Below are 26,092 nucleotides of genomic sequence, written 5' to 3' on the forward strand. Positions count from 1 at the left end.
TGTTAAAGATAGGAAGCAATGATGAACCCAAGAGGAATAAACACCTTTTCTGAGTGGTTGTGGTTTTCTGAGTGCTTGAGGTCAGGCAAGCGTCCTGAGAGACTGATACAATTTGGATGTTTGTCCCCTCCAAGGTGCATGTGGACTCCCAATGTCGGAGGTAGGGCCTGGTGGGAAGTGTTTGGATCATGGGGACAGATCCCTCCTAAGTAGCTTGGCATGCTCTCCACAGTAATGAGTGGTAATGAGTTCATGAGAGAGCTGGTTGTTTAAAAGAGTGTGGCACCTCCACCCCCTCTATTTGGCTCCCTCTTTCACCATGTGACACACTGGCTCTCCTTTGCCTTCTGCCATGATTGGAAGCTTTCTGAGATCCTCACCAGAAGCCAAGCAGATGCCAACACCACGCTTCTCGTACATCCTGTATAACCATGAGCTAATTAAACCTCTGTTATTTATAAATTACCCAGGGTCAGATATTCCTTAATAGCAACACAAATGAGCTAACACAGAGATATTCAGTTTTTCTGATGGCAAGAGCCATTTCCTATATTATAACCTGCTAATCCCTATTAACAGAAGAGATGATTCATTGTTCAAAACCAGAGTGAACCCCAGCCAAGTCTCCCTTTCTGAAGAGGGCCCTTTGCTTGGGCTCTCCTGCCTCAATTGCATCATTTGCTGCAGGAACAAACACAAACAAGCTCCTTTTCTCCTTGGAGGGCATCTACACCACCCTTTCAATCATTGTATTATTATTATTAAAATAGTGTTTATTTTCTGTTAAGAAGAAAGCTTATTTTAAATGTTTGTAGAAAATACAACCTGTAATCTTATAACCCTGAGATAACCACTTATAAAATTTTGCAATATTTTCATTCAGTCATAGGTACTATAATTTTATACACTTTTATGTCCTACTTTCACTTAGCTTGGAGAGAATTTTTCCACATCATTAACTATTTCTAAAAAACACCATTTGTCCTAGTTACACACAGTGTCCCATCCTGTGGCTAAATCATAATTTATTTTCTGTTTGCCCATTTAAAGTCACTTTGTTTACCTTGTATTTTCTATTCTAAAAATGCGGTGATAAACATCTTTGTTCATCTTTTGTTCACGTCTTTGATGATTCTGAATGACTGATTGCTGATAATAAAACTACTAGTTAAAAGATTATTTTGAGGTCTTTAATACATATTGCCAAATGAATGATAAGCTTAATTAAACTTTGCAAAACAATGTATGCATCTGCTGCGGAGGTAGCAATATGCCACAAATACTAAAACAAAATAGAAACAATCCACACCATAATCTCCCCTGGGGGCTGAAACTATCTACAGCCAAACAGCTTACAGTCCATAAAGCATGATTTTCCTATTTGATACTCTTCATTAACGTGACATGACTATTCCAGGAAATTCTTGACCCAGAAGATTAAGTTGGAAATAACTTTGAAAATTCATTGACTCTCCACATCTCTTCATCAGAGTAAATAGCTTCCTTCTTAGAAAGACAGATTGTTCAGCTGGAATCATCCAATTGTTTACTCTGAGGTTTGCTCCAAAATCCTCACCTGAGTTCACCAATCCTGAACTATTATATCACAACTTTGGCCCAGTCCCAGTCAGACCTCCTCATAGAAACACCTGCCTGAAACCAGACCCCTCCAAATGACATAAATATCTCATCTTTATCCTTCCTTTTCAAAGACAGTGCTAAAAAGGTAGTGGTCTTCCTTATCACAGGAAGCAATACACTTGGCTTTGCTTGACCCACAGGCTATTTTGTGGTCTCCTTGGGGTGTTGCAGGTCCACTGCCCTTCCGCAATAGTGAAACATGGCAGCATTTGTTGAGCTCTTCTGTGACCCAGGGCTTTGTCTTCATTATAGCATTCCATCCCTACAACAGCCCTGTTAGTTGAGCACTGTTATTCAAATTGCCAAATGTTACATCTTTAGAAAGTGGCTTTATGAACTCTGCCTTAGCATGTAATAGCTCCAACAACTTCTATCCTTACAACACCCAACTAGACACCTCCCAATTTGGTCAGGGGAGGTCTAGTCCTGCATCTTCAGTGCCACCTCTATATTATCACATGGAGTAGGGGTCTACAGCACCTCAAGACAGTAGGTGCCAAACTGGGTGATTTTTTCCCTTTCTTAAAGTGCTTATTATAAAATTTTCTGTACATAACAAAATAGAGAATAGTAAACACGAATACATTCATCTCCTTGATTTAACTATTTTTAATATTTTTCACCTATAATTCATTTTCACATTGCATTTTACTTCTTACCTATGCATTTCTTAAAAATAAAATAAAGACCTTTTCCTGTATAACAATAATTATTTTCCTTTAAGAAAATACTCTCCCTCTGGCAATGTGGCAAATATTTTCATCAATTTGTGCTAGGAAGTTGAGCATTGATTTAGACTCCTCATATACTTTTGTTCTTTCCACCCAAGTCCCAGTTCACACCTTTGTACTTATATACAAATCCATTTATTTTCCATAGTATAGATTCTGTCTCCCTAATGCATCTGTGTCTACTTACTTCTTGCTCCACTCCCAAAACCAGAGACTGACAACTTCTCTTGGACAGCTGAAATTATCTCCTAGTTGAGCACTCTGTTACACTCAGACCAGATAAGAGTTCTTAAAATACAGTGCTGACTGAATATACCCATCTTTTTGGAAACATGTCAGTAGCAGATTTTTTTTTAACCAAACTAGCAGCTCCTGATGTTATCTCTATCAACTTTCTACAAAAACGTTTATTGAGACACTGCAGGAAAAAAGGAAAAAAGAAACACACACACACACACACAACAACTCCCCAAAGGCAGACACAGAGATACTCTATTTTTTCTATTCTATCTCCCTGTCCTAGAATCTGGGAGCAACTTCTGTGCATTGGTAAGGTTGAAGATGCACTCATGATAAACCAGTGAAGGTGCAGTTTGATGGGCTCAGAAGAAAAGAGAAAGCTGCACCCTCTCTCCTCCTCTGCTCCAGGCCCCCGACGCCCACACCAACCTGAAAACCATGCAAGGAGGCCAAAGTCCTCCTGCCACAAATGTGCTTAGCAAAGGCTGTCATCAGGAAAGAAACACAGCGAGAGAGCAGACGCCAATGGTGATTCTCTTTTAGATGGAAATGCTCCCTGGTCTCTCCCTTCACACGTGGTAGAAAGAGGAAGAGCCTCAGAATCAGTAAACACTGGAGGCTGCCATTTTCACATTCCCCAAAAACATAACAGAGAGCAAGGTTAGAAATAATAGTATGAGTCAAAGTGAATTCAAAGTGTGAGGGAACTTTATAGATGCCAAATATTACAGTGAAAATAGGTATATCTGTTAATGAATAGGTAATTTTAAAGAACGTTTATGCAAAAAATATAAAAATCAGTGTAGAAAGTAAAGCAAACAAACTGTTGGCAGTATGAGGCAAAACTAGCAGAAGTACTATTACGGGAGACTTTAACATCCTCAAATATAAGATAGACCTCCAATGAATATAAGGATATAGATAACTTGATAATGTAATTAACAGGCTAAATTTAAAAACTTGCCTTCACTACAATTAGAGAAGTACCTTATTTTCAAGTGACCATGGACCTTATAAAACCTAATCTACCATATCACAAAAAAGGCATCAATAAATTCTTAGTAGCAGAAATTACACTGATCACATTTTTTGACCACATTACAATAAGAATAGAAAAATAAGAACAGTAATTTAAACACAAGAACAAAAACTTAATAAGCAGGAAATTAAAAATCACCTTCCTAAATTAATATGGGATCAAAGGCAAACTGAAATAGAAGCCACTTTGCAGAGTGGGGCGGGGGGTGGGGTGGGGGCGAGGGTCAAAAAAAAAAAAAGACAAAACTTACCAAAATAGTAGTAAGCAAATCTTAAATGCTTTACTATTAGAAAGAAAAATTTAATATCAATTAAGCAAGTTTCCTGAAAACTAACAAGATAAATAGAAAAAATAAAAATGAGCAGAACTAGAATGATAATGAAGCCACAACAACAGATTTAGAAAATATTCTTTAAATCGTAAGAAAATGCTACATACAATTCCAGTTATAATTTGAAAATTAAATAGAAATAGGCAATTTATTGGGAAAAAAAACTATCAAGTTTTTTTTAAAGTGGTAGAACACCGAAATACACCAATAATCATGAGAAAGACAATAAATTATCAAAAAAGTTTTGGGGCTTTGGAACCAGGTAGTTTTTAACAATAAATACTGTCAAATTTCTTAGGAGCGTATACTCTCCATGAAAATACCTATGTGCATATATATGTAAGCCCACACCTCTCCACACACGATTATACTCACATCCTGCCTTCTATCCTGGAACAAGACAAATTGCTTCCTACTTTATTTCATAAAAGTTCCCATTCTAACACTGGGTAAAAGATAACACCAAGATGAAAACTATGGAACAGACACAGTTATGAACATAGATGCAAAATCCTCATTGAAACATTAATAAATTAAATTCAATAGTATGTCTTTAAAAACCACCCACTGCAACCATTTATTTAGTTTAATATTGGAAAATCTATTCATCAAATTAATAGGTAATATTAGCTCAACTGATGGAAACAAAAAGCACAAGACAAACTTCTCGACTTTTTCTTATTTTTTCAAAAAAGTGCGTTGTAAATCAGGAATGTAAGGATACTTTCTTAATGTGACAAAGACATCCACTTTAAACCAGCAGTGTGAACAAGGAGAGGAAGACCAACAGGCTAGTGACTACTACTATCATTGAATACTCTGCAGAAGTTTTAGGCAAGGCATTGTAGCATGATGAAAAGGGGATAGAATTATCATTATGTCTCCTTCAAAAACCCAAGGAATAAACTGAAAATCTACTGCCAGTAATAAGATTATTGAACAATGTTGCTGATAGATAGAAATTTGAAAAAATAACTATTTGAAAATAATCTTTTAAAAATATATAATGGAATAAAATAGCAACAATAGAACAAAGCAGGAAAAAAAGCATAGACTACAACATGTAGGATTAACTTAAACAAGACACATGTAAGAACTATAGAAAATATACAATTACAAAACCGATGTCAAAAAGAAAATGAGCTTCATAAATGAAGAGGCATACCACATTCTGGGAAAGGAAGAGTGAATAATATAAAGATATTAATTCTTTGCACATGAATGTCCCTGTATTATGAAATTCCAATAAAAAATCAGCTTAATTTTTCTTCTTTGGAAACATGATGAAGTACTTTTAAAGTTAAGCTGGCATAAAAAGCCAAGAATAACTAAGGGAATTTTATTAAGGAAGAATAATAAGAAAGGCCTTCTACACCAGACATGAAATATGTTTAACAAAATCTTAGTGATTCAATCAGATCATACGAATTCAATAATTGACAGAAGGATCAGTGCAAAGAGATGAAATGTGAGTAGAATTAGACTCTGATATATACAACAATGATAAGAGTAACATAGTGGGTATGGAAAGGGAATGGAAGGAGTGGGGGAAGAATACAATTTCAAATAGTATAATAAGGAAGCCCTCTCCAGGAAGGTAATTTTGAGCAAAGATTTTAAAAAGATGAAGGAGTTACCCACCCATATATCTTGGGACAGAGCCTTCCAGGAGAGAACAGCAACTGCAAAGCCACTGAGGTGGGAACCAGTCTGACGTGTTCAAGAGAGATGAAGGAGACCAAATCTTCCTCTTGCTCTAGTAACTGAGGCAGGGAAATAGTAGGAAATGGGACCAGAGACAGACTGGGGTGAGCTGGGGATTGGATCATGTAGTCTTTTACACCATTATCCAGATTTCACTTTTTACTCCAAGTGAGATGGTAAGCCATTGGAAGGCACGGGACAGAGGCATGGAAGGATCTGATTTCCATTTTTAAATGATCACTCCAGTTTCTTTGTTAAAAATAGGCTGTAAAGAAACAAGACTAAAATTGGGAAGACCAGTGGAAGGCTATTGCGAAAATCCAGCCAAGATATGATGAACAAAGTAGCAGTGCAGATGGTATGGAAGATTTTGCAGAAGGTAGAGTCAACAGGATTTACTGAAGGCATGAAAGTGAGGTATGAGAAAAAGAGAAGGGTCAAGAGTGACTCCTAAATGTTTGATCTGAGCACCTGAAGGATGTAAGTTTCCATTAGCTGAGTTGAGATGACCTCACAAAAAGCGGCCTTGGAAAGATCAGGAATTTAATTTGGGCTATGACACATCTAGCATGCTCATTTAGACATCTAGGTGGAAATGTTGAGAAGGTTGTTGTATTAATATATACTCTAGAGTTCAGGGGAGAGACACAGACTATGATCATAAATCCTGAAGTCATAATATACAGATTTTATCAGGAGCAGTGAGTCTGGATGGAAGCGGGGTAGAAGTGAGCATAGAGAGAAAAGTCCATGGGCAGAGGCCTAGGTCCTGTCAGCACTAGAGGCAGGATTATGCAGAGGAGAGGAGAGAATTGCCAGTGAGGTAGGAGGTTGTGGTGATGAAACTGTTGCTGCAAGAGATGGTTAAGCTGTGCAAATACCGCTGACAGATCAAATCACACCAAGACTGAAAACTGGCCAATGGAGATAATAATGGTGAAGGCATTGGTGACTTGATAAGAGGTGTTTTGGTGGAGAAGTGAGATCTAAAAACTACAATGGGTTTTAAAAAAAGAGGAAAGAAATTGAAGTCTGCCAGCTAAGACTACTAAGAGCATTGCTTTAAAGGGAAACAAAGAAATAGGGAAGAAGTTGGCACTACAGGCAAGGTTAAACATTTGGAAAACAAAATTACAATAAATCTTCACATTAGTACATATGGCAAAGAATATTCCAGATGGCCTAAAGAGTTAAATGTAAAATAACAAAATATTAAAACACTTACAGACAATATAGGTGAATAACTATCTAACCTTGGGATGGGGATGGATAATCTAAGCACAACAGAAACAAAAAAAATGTACACGTACAATTCATTGGATTGAAAAAATGCCAGGAAACCATAAAATAAAAGTCATACGTATTTGAAGAATACATGACACAAATATATTATACAATACTACCGTCCAATGCATTTAGAGAAAAATGCTGAAACACCAAGGGAAAGTTCAGCAAATATCACAGACAAGAAGCAATGCCACTGCCTAATGTGAGAAACATTCAAACACATTTGTAAATGTAGAAGTTACAATCACAATACAATCACAATAAAATGAGGTAAATTTTTTAACCTTCTTAAAATATTATCAGAAGTTGTCAACCTCTAAAATTAGTTCTTATACTCAATATTGGCAAAGTTTGGTTGAGTGTGTGATCACAGTGTTAATTAGGTAAAATCTTACCAGAAAGCAGATTGGCTTTATTAGTAACTTTAGAAGTTCATGGGTTTCGAATGTTAGTTTCACTTCTAAAAATTTTCATTAAGAATATGATATAAACACAGAGGCAAAAAAGCATTTATCAAGTACCACATCTGATGCTTAAAATTAAAAAAAACTAAGTATCTTCATTGCAAAATAAGAATAATAACTATCTCATGCAGTTCTTAACATTAAATAAATTAATATTTATAAAGTATTGAGTATAGTACCTTGACATATAATTAAATGTTATTTATTTAAAATCATTCGCTAAATCCTAGTTAAACGTCATTCGACAATCATTTGTTGAGTAGGTAAATAAAATAGTCACATTGTGTCAATTGAGAAAAGATGCAAAACTATATGTATTGTATGAATCTCAATTTATATATATAATTATATGTCTTTTGAGAGAGACACAGCTATTTGTTTTATACAAAATATTACTATTAAGTCATTTGAGCCTAACTACTTACTACAATAAATACCATATGTATTGTATGAATCTCAGTGTTTTTTGTTTGTTTGTTTGTTTTCGACGCGGAGTTTTGCTCTTGTTGCCCAGGCTGGAGTGCAATAGCGCGATCTCAGCTCACCGCAACTTCCGCCTCCTGGGTTCAAGAGATTCTCCTCCATCAGCCTCCTGAGTAGCTGGGATTACAGGCATGTGCCACCATGCCCAGCTAATTTTGTATTTTTAGTAGAGACGGGGTTTCTGCATGTTGGTCAGGCTGGTCTGGAACTCTCCACCTCAGGTGATCCGCCAGCCTCAGCCTCCTAAAGTGCTGGGATTACAGGTGTGAACCACTGCGCCCCGCCGAATCTCAAGTTATTTTATATATATATATATAATATATATATAATATATATAATAAATATACATATATTTAATTGAGAGTCATACAGTATATATGGTTTTGCAACTTACTTTTTTCAAAAGTATATGTTTCATTTGACATATACAGGTAAAAAATTGGAAGAAAATATATCAAAATACGTACGGTTCTCTCTGGATAAGAGGAATCGTTATTACTACTAAGAAATCAGTTCTCAGAGAACCAAATATTGCATGTTCTCACTTCTAAGCAGGAGCTAAATATTGAGTACATATGGATATAAAGAAGGGGACAGTAGACACCAGGGCCTACTTGAAGGTGGTTTGTGAGAGGAGGGTGAGGATTGAAAACCCACCTGTAGGGTACTATGCTCATTACCTGAATGTAAAATAATGTGAACACCAAACCACCGCAACACGCAATTTACCCACGTAACAAACCTGCATGTGTACTCTGAACCTAAAATAAAAGTTGGAAAGGAAAAAAAGAGAAATCAGTTCTTAGTCTGTCTTTACTCTTAAGGTCTTTCTATTTTTGCTGTTCTAGAGTTTTGGTAAAATATGTCTAGATATGTATTTCACTGTATCTATTTTTAAAAAAAAAACACACATTTTTTTAGAAATGGGGACTTACTGTGTTAATCGGGTCTTACTCCAGGCTGGAGTGCAGTAGTGTGATCAAAGCTCACTGCGGCCTCAAACTTCTGGGCTCAAGTGATCCTCCTGCCTTAGCCTCCCAAGTAGCTGCGATTATAGGCATGAGCCACCATGCCCAGTTTTTTGTATTTATTCTGCTTGTAATTTGTTGTTCTTTCTGAATCTATGAATTTTGTGTTAAATCTGGAAAATTGTCTTGCCATGTCTTTTCCCTTTCTTCTTCTGGAACTTCAATTAGGCATATGTTAGACCTACATGGGAGTCTCTTTCAGTTGTCTTTGACATTTTCCATTTTTTGTTTCTTTATTTTACATCCATGGTTCTCAAAGTACAGGTGAAGGCATACTGGGAAACCAGAGTGAATTCACAGGAACACTGTGGGAATGTTGCATTTTTGAGAGAGACACAGCTGTTCATTATATACCATGCGAAATACTAAAATTAAGTTGTTTGAGCCTAACTACTTAATAAAAGAAATGTTGGGAATTTCTTTTGCTCTGGGGATACTATAAAAAAATCATTCAGGCACTAACCCATGAATGGTGCCATGAACCAAGGAAGTTTATGAATCTCTATTCTAGATTTTTGGTATTTATTTTCTCAAGATTATCTTCCAGTCATGAATTCTTTCCACAGCTGGAACTAATCTGTTTTGTATCCATCTATTGAAATTTTACTCTCAATTATTACGTTTCATATTTCTACGAAGTTTTATTTGGTTACTTAAAAATATTACTGATGGATTTTAATGTTCTCTTAATCCTAAATTATATTCTGACAGCCATTTTTATTTCTTTGCGCATAATTATACACATATATTTTATATTCTGCTTTTGAAAAATTGCCCCAGTTGTAGTTTTCAAAGTTCCTTTTCTACACTATACTATGAGCACTGACTTTTCTTCATAGTGGTCTGTTTCCTCATGTACGTGATGAGCTACACGTTTTACAAAATTGTGGAAATGTTAGCAATGCCTGCGATTAAAGTACATTCCTTCAGTGAGGATTTGCCTTGTTTTTACCAAGGATTTGAAGTCTTACCAACCTATGTCCAAGCTTACGACTTGTGGGAGCCACACAGGAGTTGTGAATTAACACTCATGGGAGAGCAGTCTTCCAGTTAAGGATTCCAAGAAGCCTCTCTTGCCCCTCCATCCAGAGACATCTTCAACCCAGCCAAGTAGTCCCACTCTCTCCTTCTGCAAGGCACATCTTCCCCCTTAACCCACTTCAGGGTTTTGCCTTTAGGGTCTGTGGCTCCAGGATAAACCCTGTAATCTTCCCGGCCATTTTACCAGGTCCCAGGCTTTAGCTCATATCCACACAGAATCCCTCAAACTTGCACTCTAGGGAATGAGGCATCAGAAGCCATCCTAGGGCAGAACTGGCTTCACCATAGCTTGTCTTTCTGAAGTAATATTGTTTCGTTGCTTTGTGCTTCTTGAACTTTCCCTTGCTTTCTTGCCAGATCACTACGCATTTAAAAATACTTTAAATATATTTTTCATAGTATTTCTAAATACACTGGGATTATTTCTGTGTACGCCTCATCTTACCATATTTCCAAAAAAAGGAAAGCATTTTTTTGTATTTTTACATTGAGGAGAAATTACCTTTATAGTTAGGTGGGATTACACTATTCACTTTCCTCATGAAAGCTCCCTGCCTCCTCACTCACGTCTTCGCTTATTCTGTTTCCTCTACTCAAAATGTCTATGATGTCTATGTCTGTGACACATTTCTAAGTCTTACCTAACCTCAAAGTCCGGAAAAGTGCTGCCTCCTCCCTGTAGTCTTCCTCAAACTCCCCTGCAGCTTCTGAAGTTAAGTTTACCTGTATCTTTCCTTTGAGTATTTGTCACTGTCTCCCTCATATTGAATATATAAGTATATCAGACCTTGCTCATTTGTGGTTATAGAAGTTAGCGCTTCGACTATTTACAAAGGCTTCAAATTTCATCATGGATATTATATTTTAATTTTTGTGAGGCCCAAATTTGAATTCAATACTCCATGGCTGAAGTTCAGAAGTGACTTCTATAGCTTGTGAGAGCAGCTGGGAAGGCCCAGGGCACCCATTACCAAGTTTATCTGCTTAGCTCCATACACAGGCTAAAAAGGTGGTCAAACTTTGGTTCTTCCAATGGGAGGGGGAAAAAGTTCCTAGTAAGAAAATTGGCTTCTACTGTTGGTAATATAAATGAAGAGAAAAATAAGTAGATCCAATCAAGTGATGGCTTTGGCCAGAAAAAAAAATTATATATATATACACACACACACACATATATATATTTAATATATATTCAATATAATATATATTATTTCATATAATACATACTTTTTAAAATAACATTTAAAAGCAAAGATTCAGATTCTGCAGTAGTGCAGACATGAAAGGTCCACCATACATTCTGTACGGAAACTGGAAAAAGCAATTATGAAGCTATTTTAGCAAGTTCTCTGGATAGTGCAAAAATTGTTCAAGTGAGAGATAGCCTAGTATAGAGTTTATGTTAATGGCCAGATTTATCTTAATAGCTTTATAAATTACTTGAGTTCTGTATTTATAGAATCATTAAGGGTCCAAAGGGGTCACTTATATTTTTCAGTTATATTTTATTGCATTTTATGTAGCAAATTATATGCTATAGTAACATTCATGAATATGGGGATTGATGAAGGTCTCAGGGTATATCGCTTGCAAATGTCAAGGATTTTATGAATGTTTATTATGTCCTGAAAGGTAAAATTCACGTCTAGCTTAACTTTCTCCCTGACTTCACCTAAGAGTGCTTTTCCCATAGTAGGCCCACATTTGTTGAAATGAGTAGGCATTTCATTTGTTGAAAGAAGAAAAAAAAGAAAGCTGTTCTCATCTTTATGTTGCTTTTCCACATTTTGGCATTTCTCCTGGGGTGAGTTTACTCAGGTATTGTCAGAGGAGATAAGTGAGGAATATAGAGTCTTTCTTCAGTTTCTATTTGTGGAATTGTAACAAATAAATAACATCCTCATTCATTATTAATAGGCTTTCTAGAGATCAAAAAAGTGGATTCCAATTTCCAATGAATAATTCTACTGGCAATTATTTGCAATTTAAATAAAAGGAAAGGCATTTTATGTGGACGATACAAGCAGTGGATAATTAAAATACAGTAACTGATTTCCGTAAATAATGAAGATGGGAAATTATCTCTGACTTCGTTTGCAAAACTCAATTTCCAGTTCATCCCCCATGAAGAGGATTAGCCATTTCCACTCTAGCCCCACCTCTCTAGAGGGGACAAGAGCACATTACGCATATTGCACAGTTTTGCTCTGGCAAAGGTGTAAGAGGGATCTAATTTCAGCTGCTCACATTTGAAAACAAAGAACTGAGCCTATGTAGTTCCTTTAAAAATTTTTAATTAAGAGCTATAAATAATGATTTCCAAAATACACATGTGCATTCTCAAACACACACTCCATGTGCAACCACAAACAAACATATACACAAAATGTAGTCACAAAATACCCAATTGAGGATTGCGTAGTAGATGAGTTTTAAAACTAGCAATAAATTGTTCATTCTCAAATTTTAAAAAAATGCTAACATACCTACTGCAATGAGAACAACAACAAAATACTATTTTGCTTATATTGTCACTTTCAAAAAAAGAAGAAAAATAATAACAAAAACCTAGGAACTGATTGTTACATAAATGAATGCAAAAAGACTGTTAAGTTTTGGTTCCTCCATTTGGTGTATTTTTGACTTGGCAAAATGAAAGATGGAATATAGTGAGGCAACGGGTAAGGAACTGTGTGGCCATCTTTTGTGATCGGTCCCCTCATCCCAAGGCTTTTATATTGATAGAATTCCCCTATTTTGACTTTAGTCAAAATCCACATATTGCATGAGTTAACAGTTTCACTCCGCTCATCTTTCACTTAAAATTTTCTCAGGATCTGGAGGTTCTGGGCTGTTAAGCTCACAAATGTGATCTCAGAGTCCAGCATCCCACATTCAAGTTTCCATATTCACATTTGTGAGTGCCAGGACGTACTATGTCCTGTATCAAGGACTAACTGCAAAAATGAAAGAGCGTACAATTAGGGAAATATGGGTTTAGGGCCCAGTTCCACTGCTTACTAGCTATGTGACCTTGAATAGTTACTAAAATTGTCAGTTTATTCAAGCTGTAAAGCGAGCATAATAATATAACCGAACTCGCATGGTTCTTCTGAGGAGCAAGGGTAATAGTTTATGTGAAAACCCCTGCGTAACTGCATAGCTCTAAACCTTTCGGTCCTTAGGACTCAGGGGTATGATGGAATGCTTTTCTATTTCGATTCATTTATACACACTCATGGCTTCATTCTTGTTGTTGTTTTATGTCAGATGGGTAATGTGCCGACGTCATAACCAGTTTCCAGGGTGGCACATCTCACACATGCGCATGAGCCCAGCCATCACGCTTATGAACCACAGAAGCAGCTGCTTCATTTCTTTTCATCTAAGCCTAATGATGGTTTAAGTTTTCAGCACATCTATCTAATTTATCCGACATCTTATTTCTCTGACAATAAACCAACATTTATTTGTTGTTAACTGATGATGTTGCCTAATGATCAGGACCCAGACTGTAGTGTGTTATGTATCAGGCAAGCCGAATACTGTCATTAGATAGACACACAGAAGGGCGGAGCTTGTTCTGCCTGCCACAGACGGAAGCCATTATCAATAACCTAATAATGTCAACAGGGGCTCAGATGAGAGGGCGGGCAGAAGCTGTTTCCTCCACTTTCTCTCTGGGCATCACCTTTTTGGCTCTTCCTGGGGAGTCAAGATGTGCTGCAGTCCACAGTGCAAACGCTTCAGCATCATGTGCACTTGGGAAATTGCAGGTCCTTTCATGGAGAAATCCCACAGAAGACAATTAGGGTCTGGTACACATTTCCTTCAGGGACCTCTCACACCTCAGCCAAATGACTCTTCCCTTCCGCTTTGAATGCAGGATAACCAGAATGGATCACTTAATATTTGCTAAGCACGCCATGCACTTCAGAACCTCTGCAACCCCGCTCACCTCTCCCCTCTCAACCCCGCTCACCTCTCCCCTCTCAACCCCGCTCATCTCTCCCCTCTGCAACCCCACTTACCTCTCCCCTCTCAACCCTGCTCACCTCTCCCCTCTCAACCCTGCTCACCTCTCCCCTCTCAACCCCGCTCACCTCTCCCCTCTTGCCTGCCATCTCTGCAATGCCTTCTTACTCCTGATATCCACCCAAACTCTCTGACTGCAAACTTTGAGTCATCCTTGATTAAACCATTCAACAGTCACCTTATCTATGAAATAGTTCCCCACACCTTGCCTAATGGAAAATTTAGTCCTTTATATCACCTTTTACCCATGGCTCTTTTTACATTATGAGGCGTTTTTCAAAGTGCACACCAACTGGGCCTGCTTGCATAGGAGAAGGATCTAGATTGCATGCAGTCTCATATCTCTTACTGCTACCCAGCCAGGACAGCGTCAGTCAGTGAATGTCAATGAGAGATACATGAAAGACCCTCTACCCACAAAGAGTTAGAAAATCGAAGCCCCTGTTCCTTAGATGAAAACTGTCTTAAACAGATGAAGCTAAGGCTTGACTAAGAAAGAAAGCCTGAGCCACATGGGTTTACCTTTAGCCTATCTCAAACCCCGTGACGTGATAAGAAAGCCACGCTGGGGGTGAGGGACAGCTCATAAGAGCACTGACAAAGAAGAGCTGTGCCAATGGATGAAAAATTTTGATGATTGTCTAAACAATAGAAAGCAAATAGTATCAAAGTTGTGGGGACAAAAAAAGGACAACAGATAAAACAAGAGTCCAAAATGCATGCAAGAGAGGGCTTGTGGGATGAGAAAGCCAAGGAGTGTGAGCACGGGTGAGTAGGGAATACAGCGGGCAATCTGAGATAGATGCTGGCGTCTCTAAGGCTGCTAGTCTGTGACGGTTGATGTTTGGTGTCAGCTTGACTGGATGGAGAATACCTAGATGGCTGGTGAAGCATTGTTTCTGGGTCTGTCTGTGAGGGTGTTGACCAAGGAGATTGACATTTGGGTCAGTGGACTGGAACAGAAAGATCCCCCTCAATGTGGGTGGGCACTATCTAGTCAGCTGCCAGCGCCACTGGAGCAAGGCGAGAGGAAGAAGCGGGAGGAGAAGCTTGCCACGTCTTCTGGCTGGCTCTCTTCCCAGGCAGGGACTCTTGCTTCCTCGCCTCCTGCCTTTGGACATCGGACTCCAGGCTCTTCAGCCTTTGGACTCTGTAACTTGCACCAGTGGCCTCCCTGGGGCTCTCAGGCCTTAGGCCCCAGTCAGAGAGCTGTACTGTCGGCTTCCCTGGTTTTGAGGCTTTTGGATTTGGACTGAGCCACTACCAGCTTCTCTCTATCCCCAGCTTGCAGATGGCCTATCTTGGTGGGACTGCCTTGTGTAAAATCATGTGAGCCAATTTTCCCTAATAAACTCCCTTTCATGTATGCATGTATCCTATTCATTCTGTCCCTCTGGAGAACCCTCATACGTAGCCCTTCCACCACTACCCGGCTCCTTCACTTGACCAAGTCAAGCATGTGGAATTTGTAGCACTGAAAAGCAGTTTCTGTGGGCACTGGCCCAAAGAGGCACCACAAGTGGTGACCATGGGTCCCCCCATGGTGGGAGATAGACCCAGCAACACAATATGAGCCTCCTTCCACTGCCACATGAAGCAGAATACAGGCAGGTCAACAGCCCCAGCCCAAGAGGAGAGGGAAGTTTGGCAAAAAAAACAAAGGGAAACACACAAAATCAAATCTTATTCTCCATTTGAAGGAAAACACACTTTTTAAAAAAGCAGCATTCAATAGAGCAAAGAAAAGACGAAGACCTTAAACTATATTAATGTCCTTAGAGTTATTCTAGAAAAATGCTAAATCTTTAAACAGAAACAACCATATCTTGAAATTAAGAATGATCTACAAAGTAAAATAATAATAAGTAGTGATGTTCTAAATACTAAAACAACATCATGATGGGTATAGATGAAGAGTAACAGCTAGAAGATCAAACTAAGGGTTTCTCCTATAAAAATCATAAATAAGAAAGAAAGAAATACAAAATATGAACAGAAAATTAAGAGATACAGAGGGGGTCTGAAAAAGAAAAATGAGCAGAAAAAAGGATAAAAAATATTTGAAGAAATTTACTTAGAGCTGAATAAATACATGGATCTTCAGATTGAAAGGATCTACCTCATGCCAAAATGAGTTTTAAAAGGTTCACAACTTTCAGCATTATGGTAAAATGTCAGAACACCATACATAAAGAAACATTTTAAAAATTTCCAAAGAGAAAATAACAGATTACTTATAATAATATAGAGATTAAATTTACATCTTATTTTTTAACAGCAAAACTGAATGCTACCAGAAAATGATCCGAGATTTTTATTTTAAACCCATACTCTACACCCTGGCAAACTTGCATTCAAGTATGAGGACAAAATGAAGAGTTTTGAACCTGCAAAGACTTGGAAATTTTGCCATCCATAAATACTTCAGGGAAAAAATATATATAAGGAAAATCCCATAAAATAAAAAACAAAACCAAGTAAAAAGATACAAGAAAGGGTAGTAATCAAATAAAACACTAAAAGTTATAGTCAAGTTTAAATAACTGTTGATGCTTGATGTTTTAAAAATGTATAAAATAACCATCTGGAACTAAAATCCCAGATGTTCTCAACCATGGAGTCTGCCAGAGAGAGTGGTGAGAAGTGTAAGAATACTAAATTTTTTATTATTATGTAAGAGGAGGATATAGATGTTATAGCTGTCGACAGAATTGTTAAAATTGTTAAAAATATAAGTGTAACCACTAGAAGAATAGAAATAGACATAAATTTCAAATCACAAGGGAGGGAATATAATGGAACAAAATATAAAACCAATTCAGCCACAGGCAAGATCCAAACAAATAATGAAAAAACAAACAAACAAACAAAACCAGTAAAATTAAAGTATATCAGCAATCACAGAAAAAAGTTCATTTTAAACTCTGAAAAATAAAATGCAGTTACATGTGGAGTACAAGAGGGCTCCTGAAATTAAAAGAAACAGAGGGAATAACAAAGGATGGAAAAATGAATGCTAGGTATGACACAATAAGAAATAGATATTTGATCTTTGCACCTTATTCCCCATACTTTCTGATAGGAGTGATGAGTATGTCTTTGGTTTTAGTGAGGTGACTCTTTGAGGGCCCTAGGTCACTTCAGGAGCGGGGCTGCTTGCCAGGAAGACCAAAGCATAATTAGCTGGTTGCAACTTTAAGCCCCATCCCTGACCTCTGGGGAGGGGAAAAGAGCTGGAGATGAAGTTGATCCCCAACGGTCAACGATTTAATACATCAGGCCTATGTAATGAAACCTTCATGAAAGCCCCTAAGTATTAATAGGTTCAGAGTGCTCCCAGGTTGGTGAACACATCAAGGGGCTGGGAGGGGTGCACCCGGAGAGGGCATGGAGGCTCCATGCCCCCACACACCACACCCCATGCCTTGCCCTACGAATCCCTTCCATTTACTTGTTCCTGAGTTCTATTCTGTATAATCAGCTGATAATAATAAGTAAAGAAATTTCCTGAGGTCTGTGGGCCTTTCTAACAAATTATGGAACCTGAGAAAAGAGTCGCAGGAACCCCGATTTGTGGCAGGTTGGTCAGAAGTATGGTGGAAACCTGGGACTTGTGATTGGCACCTGAAGTGGGGCAGTCTTGTGGGACTGAGCCCTTAACCTGCAGGTCCTATGCTAGCCCCAGGCAGTGTCACAATTGAGTTAAAGCACTGGGCTCCCCGTTGGTGTCCAGAGAGTAAAAGATTTTTTTTTTTTTAAAGCCAACCTAAAGCAAAGAAAAATAAAAACAAACAAACAAAACTCCACCATGCCACACCTAGATGAGTTTATAGGAAAAATTCCGTCTGTTTCAGGGAATAGGAAATGCTTATGAGGCCAACCTAACTCTTTTTTGTTTGTTTTTCTTTGTTTTTGTTTTTGTTTTTGTTTTTTTGAGATGGAGTCTCACTCTGTCGCCCAGGCTGGAGTGCAGTGGCTCCATCTCTGCTCACTGCAAGCTCCGCCTCCCGGGTTCACGTCATTCTCCTGCCTCAGCCTCCCGAGTAGCTGGGACTACAGGCGCCCGCCACCAGGCCCGGCTAATTTTTTGTATTTTTAGTAGAGACGGGGTTTCACCGTTTTAGCCAGGATGGTCTCGATCTCCTGACTTCGTGATCCACCCACCTTGGCCTCCCAAAGTGCTGGGATTGCAGGTGTGAGCCACCAAGCCCGGCCCAACCTAAGTCTTATAATAAAACCAAACTAAAGGAGCACTTTTCTTTCCCTAAGATTCCTAAATAAAATATGAGCAAGTCCAATCCAGCTACGAATTAAAAGAATATTATATCATGACAAGCACATTTAATTCAGGAATACCAAAATGGCTGAATATCCGGAACGCCATTAATGTAACTAGATATGATAATAGATTAAAAGAGAAATCCAATATAATAATCTTAATAAAAGTTGAAAAGCATTTGGTAAAATTTAATGACTATTCCTGAGTAAACCAACAAACTTTTTAGCCAGCTAGAAACAGATGGAAAGTCTTTAATTTTATAAAAGCTTTAAGCAGAAACCAGGCCGGGCATGGTGGCTCACACCTGTAATCACAGCACTTTGGGAGGCCAAGGCAGGTGGATTACCTGAGGTCAGGAGTTTGAGACCAGCCTGACTAACTAATGGCGAAACCCCATCTCTACTTTAAAAATACAAAAATTAACCAGGCATGGTGGTGCATGCCTGTAATCCCAGCTACTTGGGAGGCTGAGGCAGGAGAATTGCTTGAACCCAGGAGGCGTAGGTTGTGGTGAGCCAAGATCACGCCATCGCACTCCAGCCTGGGCAACAAGAGCAAAACTCCATCTCAAAAAAAAAAAAAAAAGAAAGAAAGAAATGATTATTATCAACGTTTGGCTGGGTGTGGTGGCTCACGCCTGTAATCCCAGCACTTTGGGAGGCCGAGGTGGGTGGATCAACTGAGGTCAGGAGTTCAAGACCAGCCTGACCAACATGATGAAACCCCGTCTCTACTAAAAATGCAAAAATTAGCTGGGCATGGTGGCAGGTGCCTGTAATCCCAGCTAACTGGGAAGCTGAGGCAGGAGAATCTCTTGAACCCAGGAGGCAGAGGTTGCAATGAGCCAAGACCTCACCATTGCACTCCAGCCTGGCAACAAGAACGAAACTCCCTCTCAGGAAAAAAAAAAACAACAACAACAAAAACAGAAACCTACAGCAATTATATATATATATATATATATATATATATATCTGTGTGTGCATGTGTGTGTGTGTGAGTGTGTATGTGTGTGTGTATATATATATAAATCATATATATATATGATTTCTATTAGAGCTTGGAGCAAGAAAAAACAAAAGACCACTTTCCGTATTACACTACAGGCTTAGCCAATAAAAATGTCAAAGTAAATATATAAATAATATAAACATCACAAAGAAACAGGAAATTGTCATAATTTTCTGCAGTATGATTGCCTACATCTAAAAGAATTTGAGGGTTTTACAGATAAATTATTAGAATAAGACACTATTAAAATAAGAAAGCTCTGTAAGGTGGCAGACACATCCTCATGTATAAAAATCAATTATTATCTTATATGTTAGCACAAATTATAAACTAGAATTTGTAATTAAAAATAAATCCAGGTCTATGCCTCTCTTTCTGTTACACACACACAGTAAAGTGCATTTGGAGAAGGAAAAAAAAGCCCAAGAATGACATGAAAATTTTGAAAAAGAAAAAAATGGTAGGTAATTTCTCTATCATTTTACTATCACATGAAAAAAAAGCCTATTGTAATAAAAACAATTGGACTATTGACACAAAAAGAAATACATGGAACAGAATTTGAGAATTAAGAAACAGATCCATGAATTCATGGGCATTTATTTTTGTTAAGGTATAGGATATAATTTCAAGTAAATATAGACAGGATATACTATTTATATGACTGTTTCATAGAAAACTAAAATACATAGATCTTCTATCTCACACTACATGCAAACCATACATTTTATAATTTCAAAAGGATTAGAGAGCTAAATATTTAATAATAAACAACCCTTTATGATTATTGCTGTGTTTTTGTTTGTTTGTTTTAAAAGTCTTGTTTGGGGAAGTTTCCTAAGTAGACTTTGAAAGAGTAAGTCATAGTGGAGAAAGTGGACAGATTTGATGAAAGAAGAATTTTAAACTTCCTTAACTTAAAAATAAAAATGTACATGCAACATTAAAAAACACGCAAGTATCTTTGAAAGATATTTTCAACATACAAATAAGACAAAAGTTCTATATCATATATATGTGTATAAAGAACTTCCGAATTATTATTATTATTATTATTATTTTTTTTTTTTTTTTTTTTTTTGAGACGGAGTCTCGCTCTGTCACCCAGGCTGGAGTGCAATGGCGCGATCTTGGCTCACTGCAAGCTCCGCCCCTGGGTTCACGCCATTCTCCTGCCTCAGCCTCCCGAGTAGCTGGGAATACAGGTGCCCGCCACTACGCCCGGCTAATTTTTTGTATATTTAGTAGAGACGGGGTTTCACCGTGTTAGCCAGCAAATTATTTTTTTAATTGTTAAAGAACTCAACAGAACAGAAATTATGTTAAAAGGTAATTCAAATACAAATTTCAGGTGGTCAATAAATACATAAAAATGTATGTAGCTCTACTAAAATTAATAAAATGCTAATAATAATAATACCTAATGTTTATTGAGTGCTTGCTACTGGCCAGCCACTGTTTTAGGGTTTACTTGGGCTAATTTTGAAGCCTGACAACCAAGCCTTATAGTGAGTAGTTTTCCTACTGCAAAGAAAGGAGAGGTTGCCTAGAGAACCAAAATAACTTGCCCACAGATACTCAGCTAGTTGCAGTGGAGCTTGGGTTTAAACTGAATTTGACTAGGTCCTAAACCAGTTCACTACCCTGCCATGCTTTTATTGTTTTTGTTTTTTCAGTCATCAAATTGGCACAAATCTTTTAAAAAGGTCAATAATATTCAGTGTTAGTAAGGGTGAGACAAACTTTTTATTCTCAAATATTCTTGGTGGCATTATAAATTGATAGTCTTTTTAGTGCAATATGGTGGCCTCTTTAAAAACAGTTTAAAGCATACTACTTGATCCAAGAATTCCACTTCCAGGAAAATAACCATTAAGAAATAGTTAACATATGCAAAGACATTTACAAAAGAATGCTTATGGCACCATTATTTGCAAGAGTGGAATCTCAGAATCAACATACATGTCAGTAAATAGGCTTCCAGTGAAACAATTTGGGGAAAATCCATGCAATAAAACAGCATTCAATCTTTAATAAAAAGGAAGTAGGTCCATTCTTACTAAACTAATATGAACTGATATGGAACAGTTGCAAAACATAGTGACCTACTGTTCCCTGAAAAACGATTGCAAAAGGAAACATATTTAAACGTGTGTGTGTGTGTGTGTGTGTGTGTGTGTGTGTGTGTCTTTTTTGAGGGAAGAAGGTAAGAAAGAAGAAAAAAGCTTATGAGTTTATGTGTAATCATTCAGAAGAGACTAGGAAGACACACAGCAAGCTGTTTTCACTATTACCAATGGGTCTTGCTTGACAGAGGAATAGAAGTGCGTTTGGTTGGAAAGCAGAGAATGGGAAAATATGGACTTAAACATGATATTTAATAGCAATAGCTATTCTTTGAATCTTTTTCAAGAAGATATTCATGTAATATTTGTGAAATGAAAACAATAATAATAAAAGAAAGATACAAAATAAAAGTGATGAAATGAAAAACTGAACCCACAGAAAACGCAGACGATTTAAACAAGAACATTAGACAGCACATTATTGCAATAGTTGCATACCATCACAGCAATTCAGGGTCATGGCAGGGATGCCCATCTGGAGAATAAACGTGATCAACCACTCTAAAGATTCAGGGTGCTTAAAAGAGCCCCAACCAACAGAAGGAAAGCTTCACAGCACCTTTCTGTTTTAGGAAAGTGCTAGGTTCCACACTGGCTGTTTTTATGTATCATGCCAAGTCATTTCACTGAGATCTGCTGGCGATTCAGCCTGGAGCTTTCAGATTCCTTCGCATTTTACCAACATCAAGCTGCATCCTTAACACAAGGCTGATCCTGAAGTGATTCCACCAACAGATGCAGAGATGGCTTTGGCAGAAATAACTGTAGGCTCCTATTCTCTCTTCCTTGTTGAAACATGCGCAGCATTGCTCATTACAGTTAATCAGACTCACAACACTTCATCCTGGCTGGAAATAATAGGCCCCATTGTACATTAGTAACCAGGTTACTTCACCCCTTCATTGCTGCAGTTAACACCTATTATTTCCTCCAGGCACCAATATTTTGAAACGGGATCATTTAGCTCTGAAGTATGTTAAGCGTTGTGTGTGCAGCACTTCTTTTGTCAGAAGGAAGAATTCAAGGTGGCTGAGCCTCTGTCCTAGCTATTGAGCTACCTGTAAAAAAGTCAGTGTTGACATCCCCACAGCACACACCCTGTGTTTAGAAACAGGGCTTTAGGGACTGGATACCTTGGCTCACTCCTGTAATCCCAGAACATTGGGAGGCAAAGGTGGGAGAGTCACTTGAGGCCAGGAGTTCAAGACCAATCTGGGCAACATAGACTCTCTGTCTCCAAACACACAAAAAAACTAAATAGAAAGGGAGCCTTGGGTGTCTTATTAATATGCTGTTATTGAGCAACATGCCTGAGACTCGGAAGATCAGAAGGATGACAGCACCGAGATACTGGCTTTCCCCTCTATTTGCACTGGAAACCTCTGAGAACAGGGGAGACATGGCCTTTTCTAAATGCTTCTCCATGTCTCAAGTAGAAGCAGCAGCGTGGAGTGGAAAAGCAGGCTGCAGCTTTCTTCCTGCTAGCTCTAAACATGTTTAAGCAGAGGAGGACGTAGAGAATGAACTGCTTAATGGCCTTAGAGAGAGAAACAAGGTAGTAGTCATTTGGTGACACAGAAAAAAAGAGTTAGTTTCTTACTCTCAACAAGCTTAAAGCTATCAGAGTATAATTTTCAAAATGTTAAACATGTCTTTTATACAAATATTAAGTGAGCACATATCAAAGATATATTTAACTTATTAATGAAAGAACCAAAAGAAGAGTAAAGCTAGTTCAAAGATGATTTGAGAGACTGAGTTAGTTATATATATAGGTCTGAAAAAATGTTAGAAGAAGATTGCTAAATCAAATATAAAACTGGTTAATGTCCCACAGAACAAAAAATTAATTTCTAGGGTTATCTTTTCTTGCTTTGGACAAGAAAAATTTATGTTGATATTAGTCATATAAAAGTTGATATTTATACTTACAGGGTAACAAAATATCCTAATCAATAATAAATACTAAGTCAAACAATTGCATCCCTAGAGAAATAGATTAACTTCAAATTGCCTAATAACATTTCATCATGATATTGAAAAACCATGTCATTTTCCTTTTTCTTTTTTCTAACTTTGAGTTTTTTGTTTTTTGTTTTTTTTTTTTTTTTTTGCATGCAGCTGTGTGATCCTGGATGGTGGATGGAGACCACCATACCCCACCTACACAATTTCAGGTATGAAAGGTCACCAAGAGACCACAGACCAATTTCCTCTCTCCACATGGGTTTAGGTTAAATGACAAGAAGTCAATTTTGTGTAAAGGGGCTGTTGACATGAGCTTATGCCATGCCATAAGCTTAAACTCAGGCAGACCTGCTCTCTGCCACTTTTTGGCTAAACATAATCCCAGACCAATTTTCTCATCTGTGAGTAGAAGTAATAATGGCACCTGCCTCATCAACTGGAGTGGGGAGTAAAGGAGATCATCCAGGCAACGTGTTTCCTGGACTGTCTAGCATTTACCCAACAGTTAGCAAATGCTCCTGCTGTTGTTGCTGTTTCTACACCTTGCAACTAAGTTCTGTCATCACTTTTCATCTGGAGAATGTGGTAAAATTTAACTTCGGTTGGATCCAACTTAGGAAAAGGAGAGAAACTCACAAAATAATAAAATAAATCGCAGAAAATGTAATTTCCCCCTCGGCTAAGAAAGTTGTCCTTAAACTGGCTTTCTATGCACTCCAGAGTAGATTTTAAGCAAAGATTGGCTCAAGGATTATAGCCTTACTATTCCTCTGAGGAGAAAAGGAAAAGTGAGAAACAAGCAGGGATTTAAATGCAATGTTGGTGGAAGATATAAAGTTGATTGGGAGGATGAGAAGATGGGGCTGAGAAGGAAGGGGGGCTACAAAGACTGTTTAAAAAGTCAGATGTGACTGTCTCTGAGCAATGTGTCTGTGATTTTTATGATCTAAAAGGGGGTCAAAAATATCTGTTCCGCCTACCTCCCTGGGATAGTATAAAGATTAAAGAAATAGAGAAAAACTTTAAAAGTATGTTCTGCTCATTCTGCTAATAAGATTCTCATCTTTTTATTCTGCTTACCGGGTCTGTAGGAGGCCAGGAAGCTCAGACAATTTCACTCTGAACTACACAGTGGTTATGAGATTTAAGCATCTCTCTGACAAGAACAGAACTCCCAATATCCCTTTAGCCTTTTTGTAATCAGTTTTGTAGTTGAAATAGCAATGGATACAGGTGATATCCTTTGTAGTTTGCATCCGTGTTTTCTGTTGGACAAAAGTTAGATATTTGCAGAGTTTTAAAAAATCCCCTTACTATATATTTTTGAATAATCATGTTGAGGTATAACTTACATACCATAAACCCACCCACTATAATATAACTAGTTTATTTTATTTTACTCTTTCTAGAGTCGGTCTTGCTCTGCTGCCTGGGCTGTAGTGTGGTGGTGTAGTCATAGCTCATTGCAATTTCCAACTCCTGGGCTCAAGGGATCCTCCCACCTTGGCCTCCCGAGTTGCTGGGACTATAGGCGTGCACCACCATGCCCAGCGGCTAATGATCTTTAGTAAATTTATAGAGTTGTGCAACTATCACCACAATCCAGTTTTAGAACCCTTTCCAACATCTAAAAATGATTCCTCATTCTTATTTGTTGTTACTCTCCATTTTCATCCTGCAGTCCCAGGCAACCATAAGCTACTTTTTCTCTATAGATTTGCCTTTCCTGGACATTTCATAAAAATAGAATCACACAACATTTTGTCGTTTGTGTCTGGCTTTTTTATACAGCATAAGTTTTTCAAGATTCATTCATGCTGAAGCATGTTTCAGTAGTTTCTTTCTATTGTTGAATAGTACATTGTGTAGATTACTACATTTTCTTTATTCATTCACCAGATGATGAACATTTGCACTGTTCCCAATTATTTTGTATGAGTAATTTTGCTATGAACTTTTGCATACAAGTCTCTTTGCAGACATATCTTTTCATTTCTCTTAGATAGATACCTAGGAGTAGAATTTCTGAGCCATATATTAAGTTTATGTTTTCATTAAAGTATTTATTAAACTGCCAAACTCATTTTTAAAGTATCCATACCATTTTGCATTCTCACTAGCAACGTATGAGAGTTCCAAGCTCCCCATATCCTTGTCAGCTCTTGTTATTGTCTGTCTTTTTTTTTTTCAATTGAAAAGGCATCTCATTGTGGTTTTAATCTGCATTTCCCTACTAAATAATAATGTTAAGCATCTTTACATGTGCTTCTTAGCCATTCAAATATGTTCTTTGAAGAGATACCTATTTAAATCCCTTGGTCTTCTGTTTTTAATAAATTTAACTTTTATTTTAGATTCAAGCAGTACATGCACAGGCTTGTTGCCTGGTATACTGTGTGATGCTGAGGTTTGAGGTATGAATGATCCATCACCCAGGTACTGATCACAGTACCCAATAGTTCATTTTCAGCCCTGGCCTCCTTCTCTCCCTTCTCCCCCAATGACTTCCCATTGTCTATTGTTGCCATTTTTATGTCCATGAGTACCTAATATTTAGCTCCTACTTATAAGTGAGAACATGCAGTATTTAACTTTCTGTTCCTGCACTGATTCACTTAGGTTAATGGCCTCCAGCTGCGTCCATGTTGCTGCAAAGAACATTATTTCATTCTTTTTCATAGCTG

At 37.7% G+C, this 26,092-nt stretch overlaps 1 protein-coding gene and 1 non-coding gene across 3 annotated transcripts in view; both read right to left on the reverse strand.

Annotated features, from left to right (window-relative positions):
• Window positions 1-26,092, reverse strand: part of OPCML (opioid binding protein/cell adhesion molecule like) — a 1,134,040-nt gene that overhangs the window by 1,023,144 nt on the left and 84,804 nt on the right. The window lies entirely within an intron of this gene.
• On the reverse strand, window positions 13,254-13,355 carry LOC115936400 (small nucleolar RNA U13). Its single transcript, XR_004071890.1, has one exon. It is a non-coding gene; the product is annotated as a small nucleolar RNA U13 (small nucleolar RNA).

The sequence above is a fragment of the Gorilla gorilla genome, chromosome 9 (assembly GCF_029281585.2).
Source record: "Gorilla gorilla gorilla isolate KB3781 chromosome 9, NHGRI_mGorGor1-v2.1_pri, whole genome shotgun sequence".
Classification (NCBI taxonomy): Eukaryota; Metazoa; Chordata; class Mammalia; order Primates; family Hominidae; genus Gorilla; species Gorilla gorilla.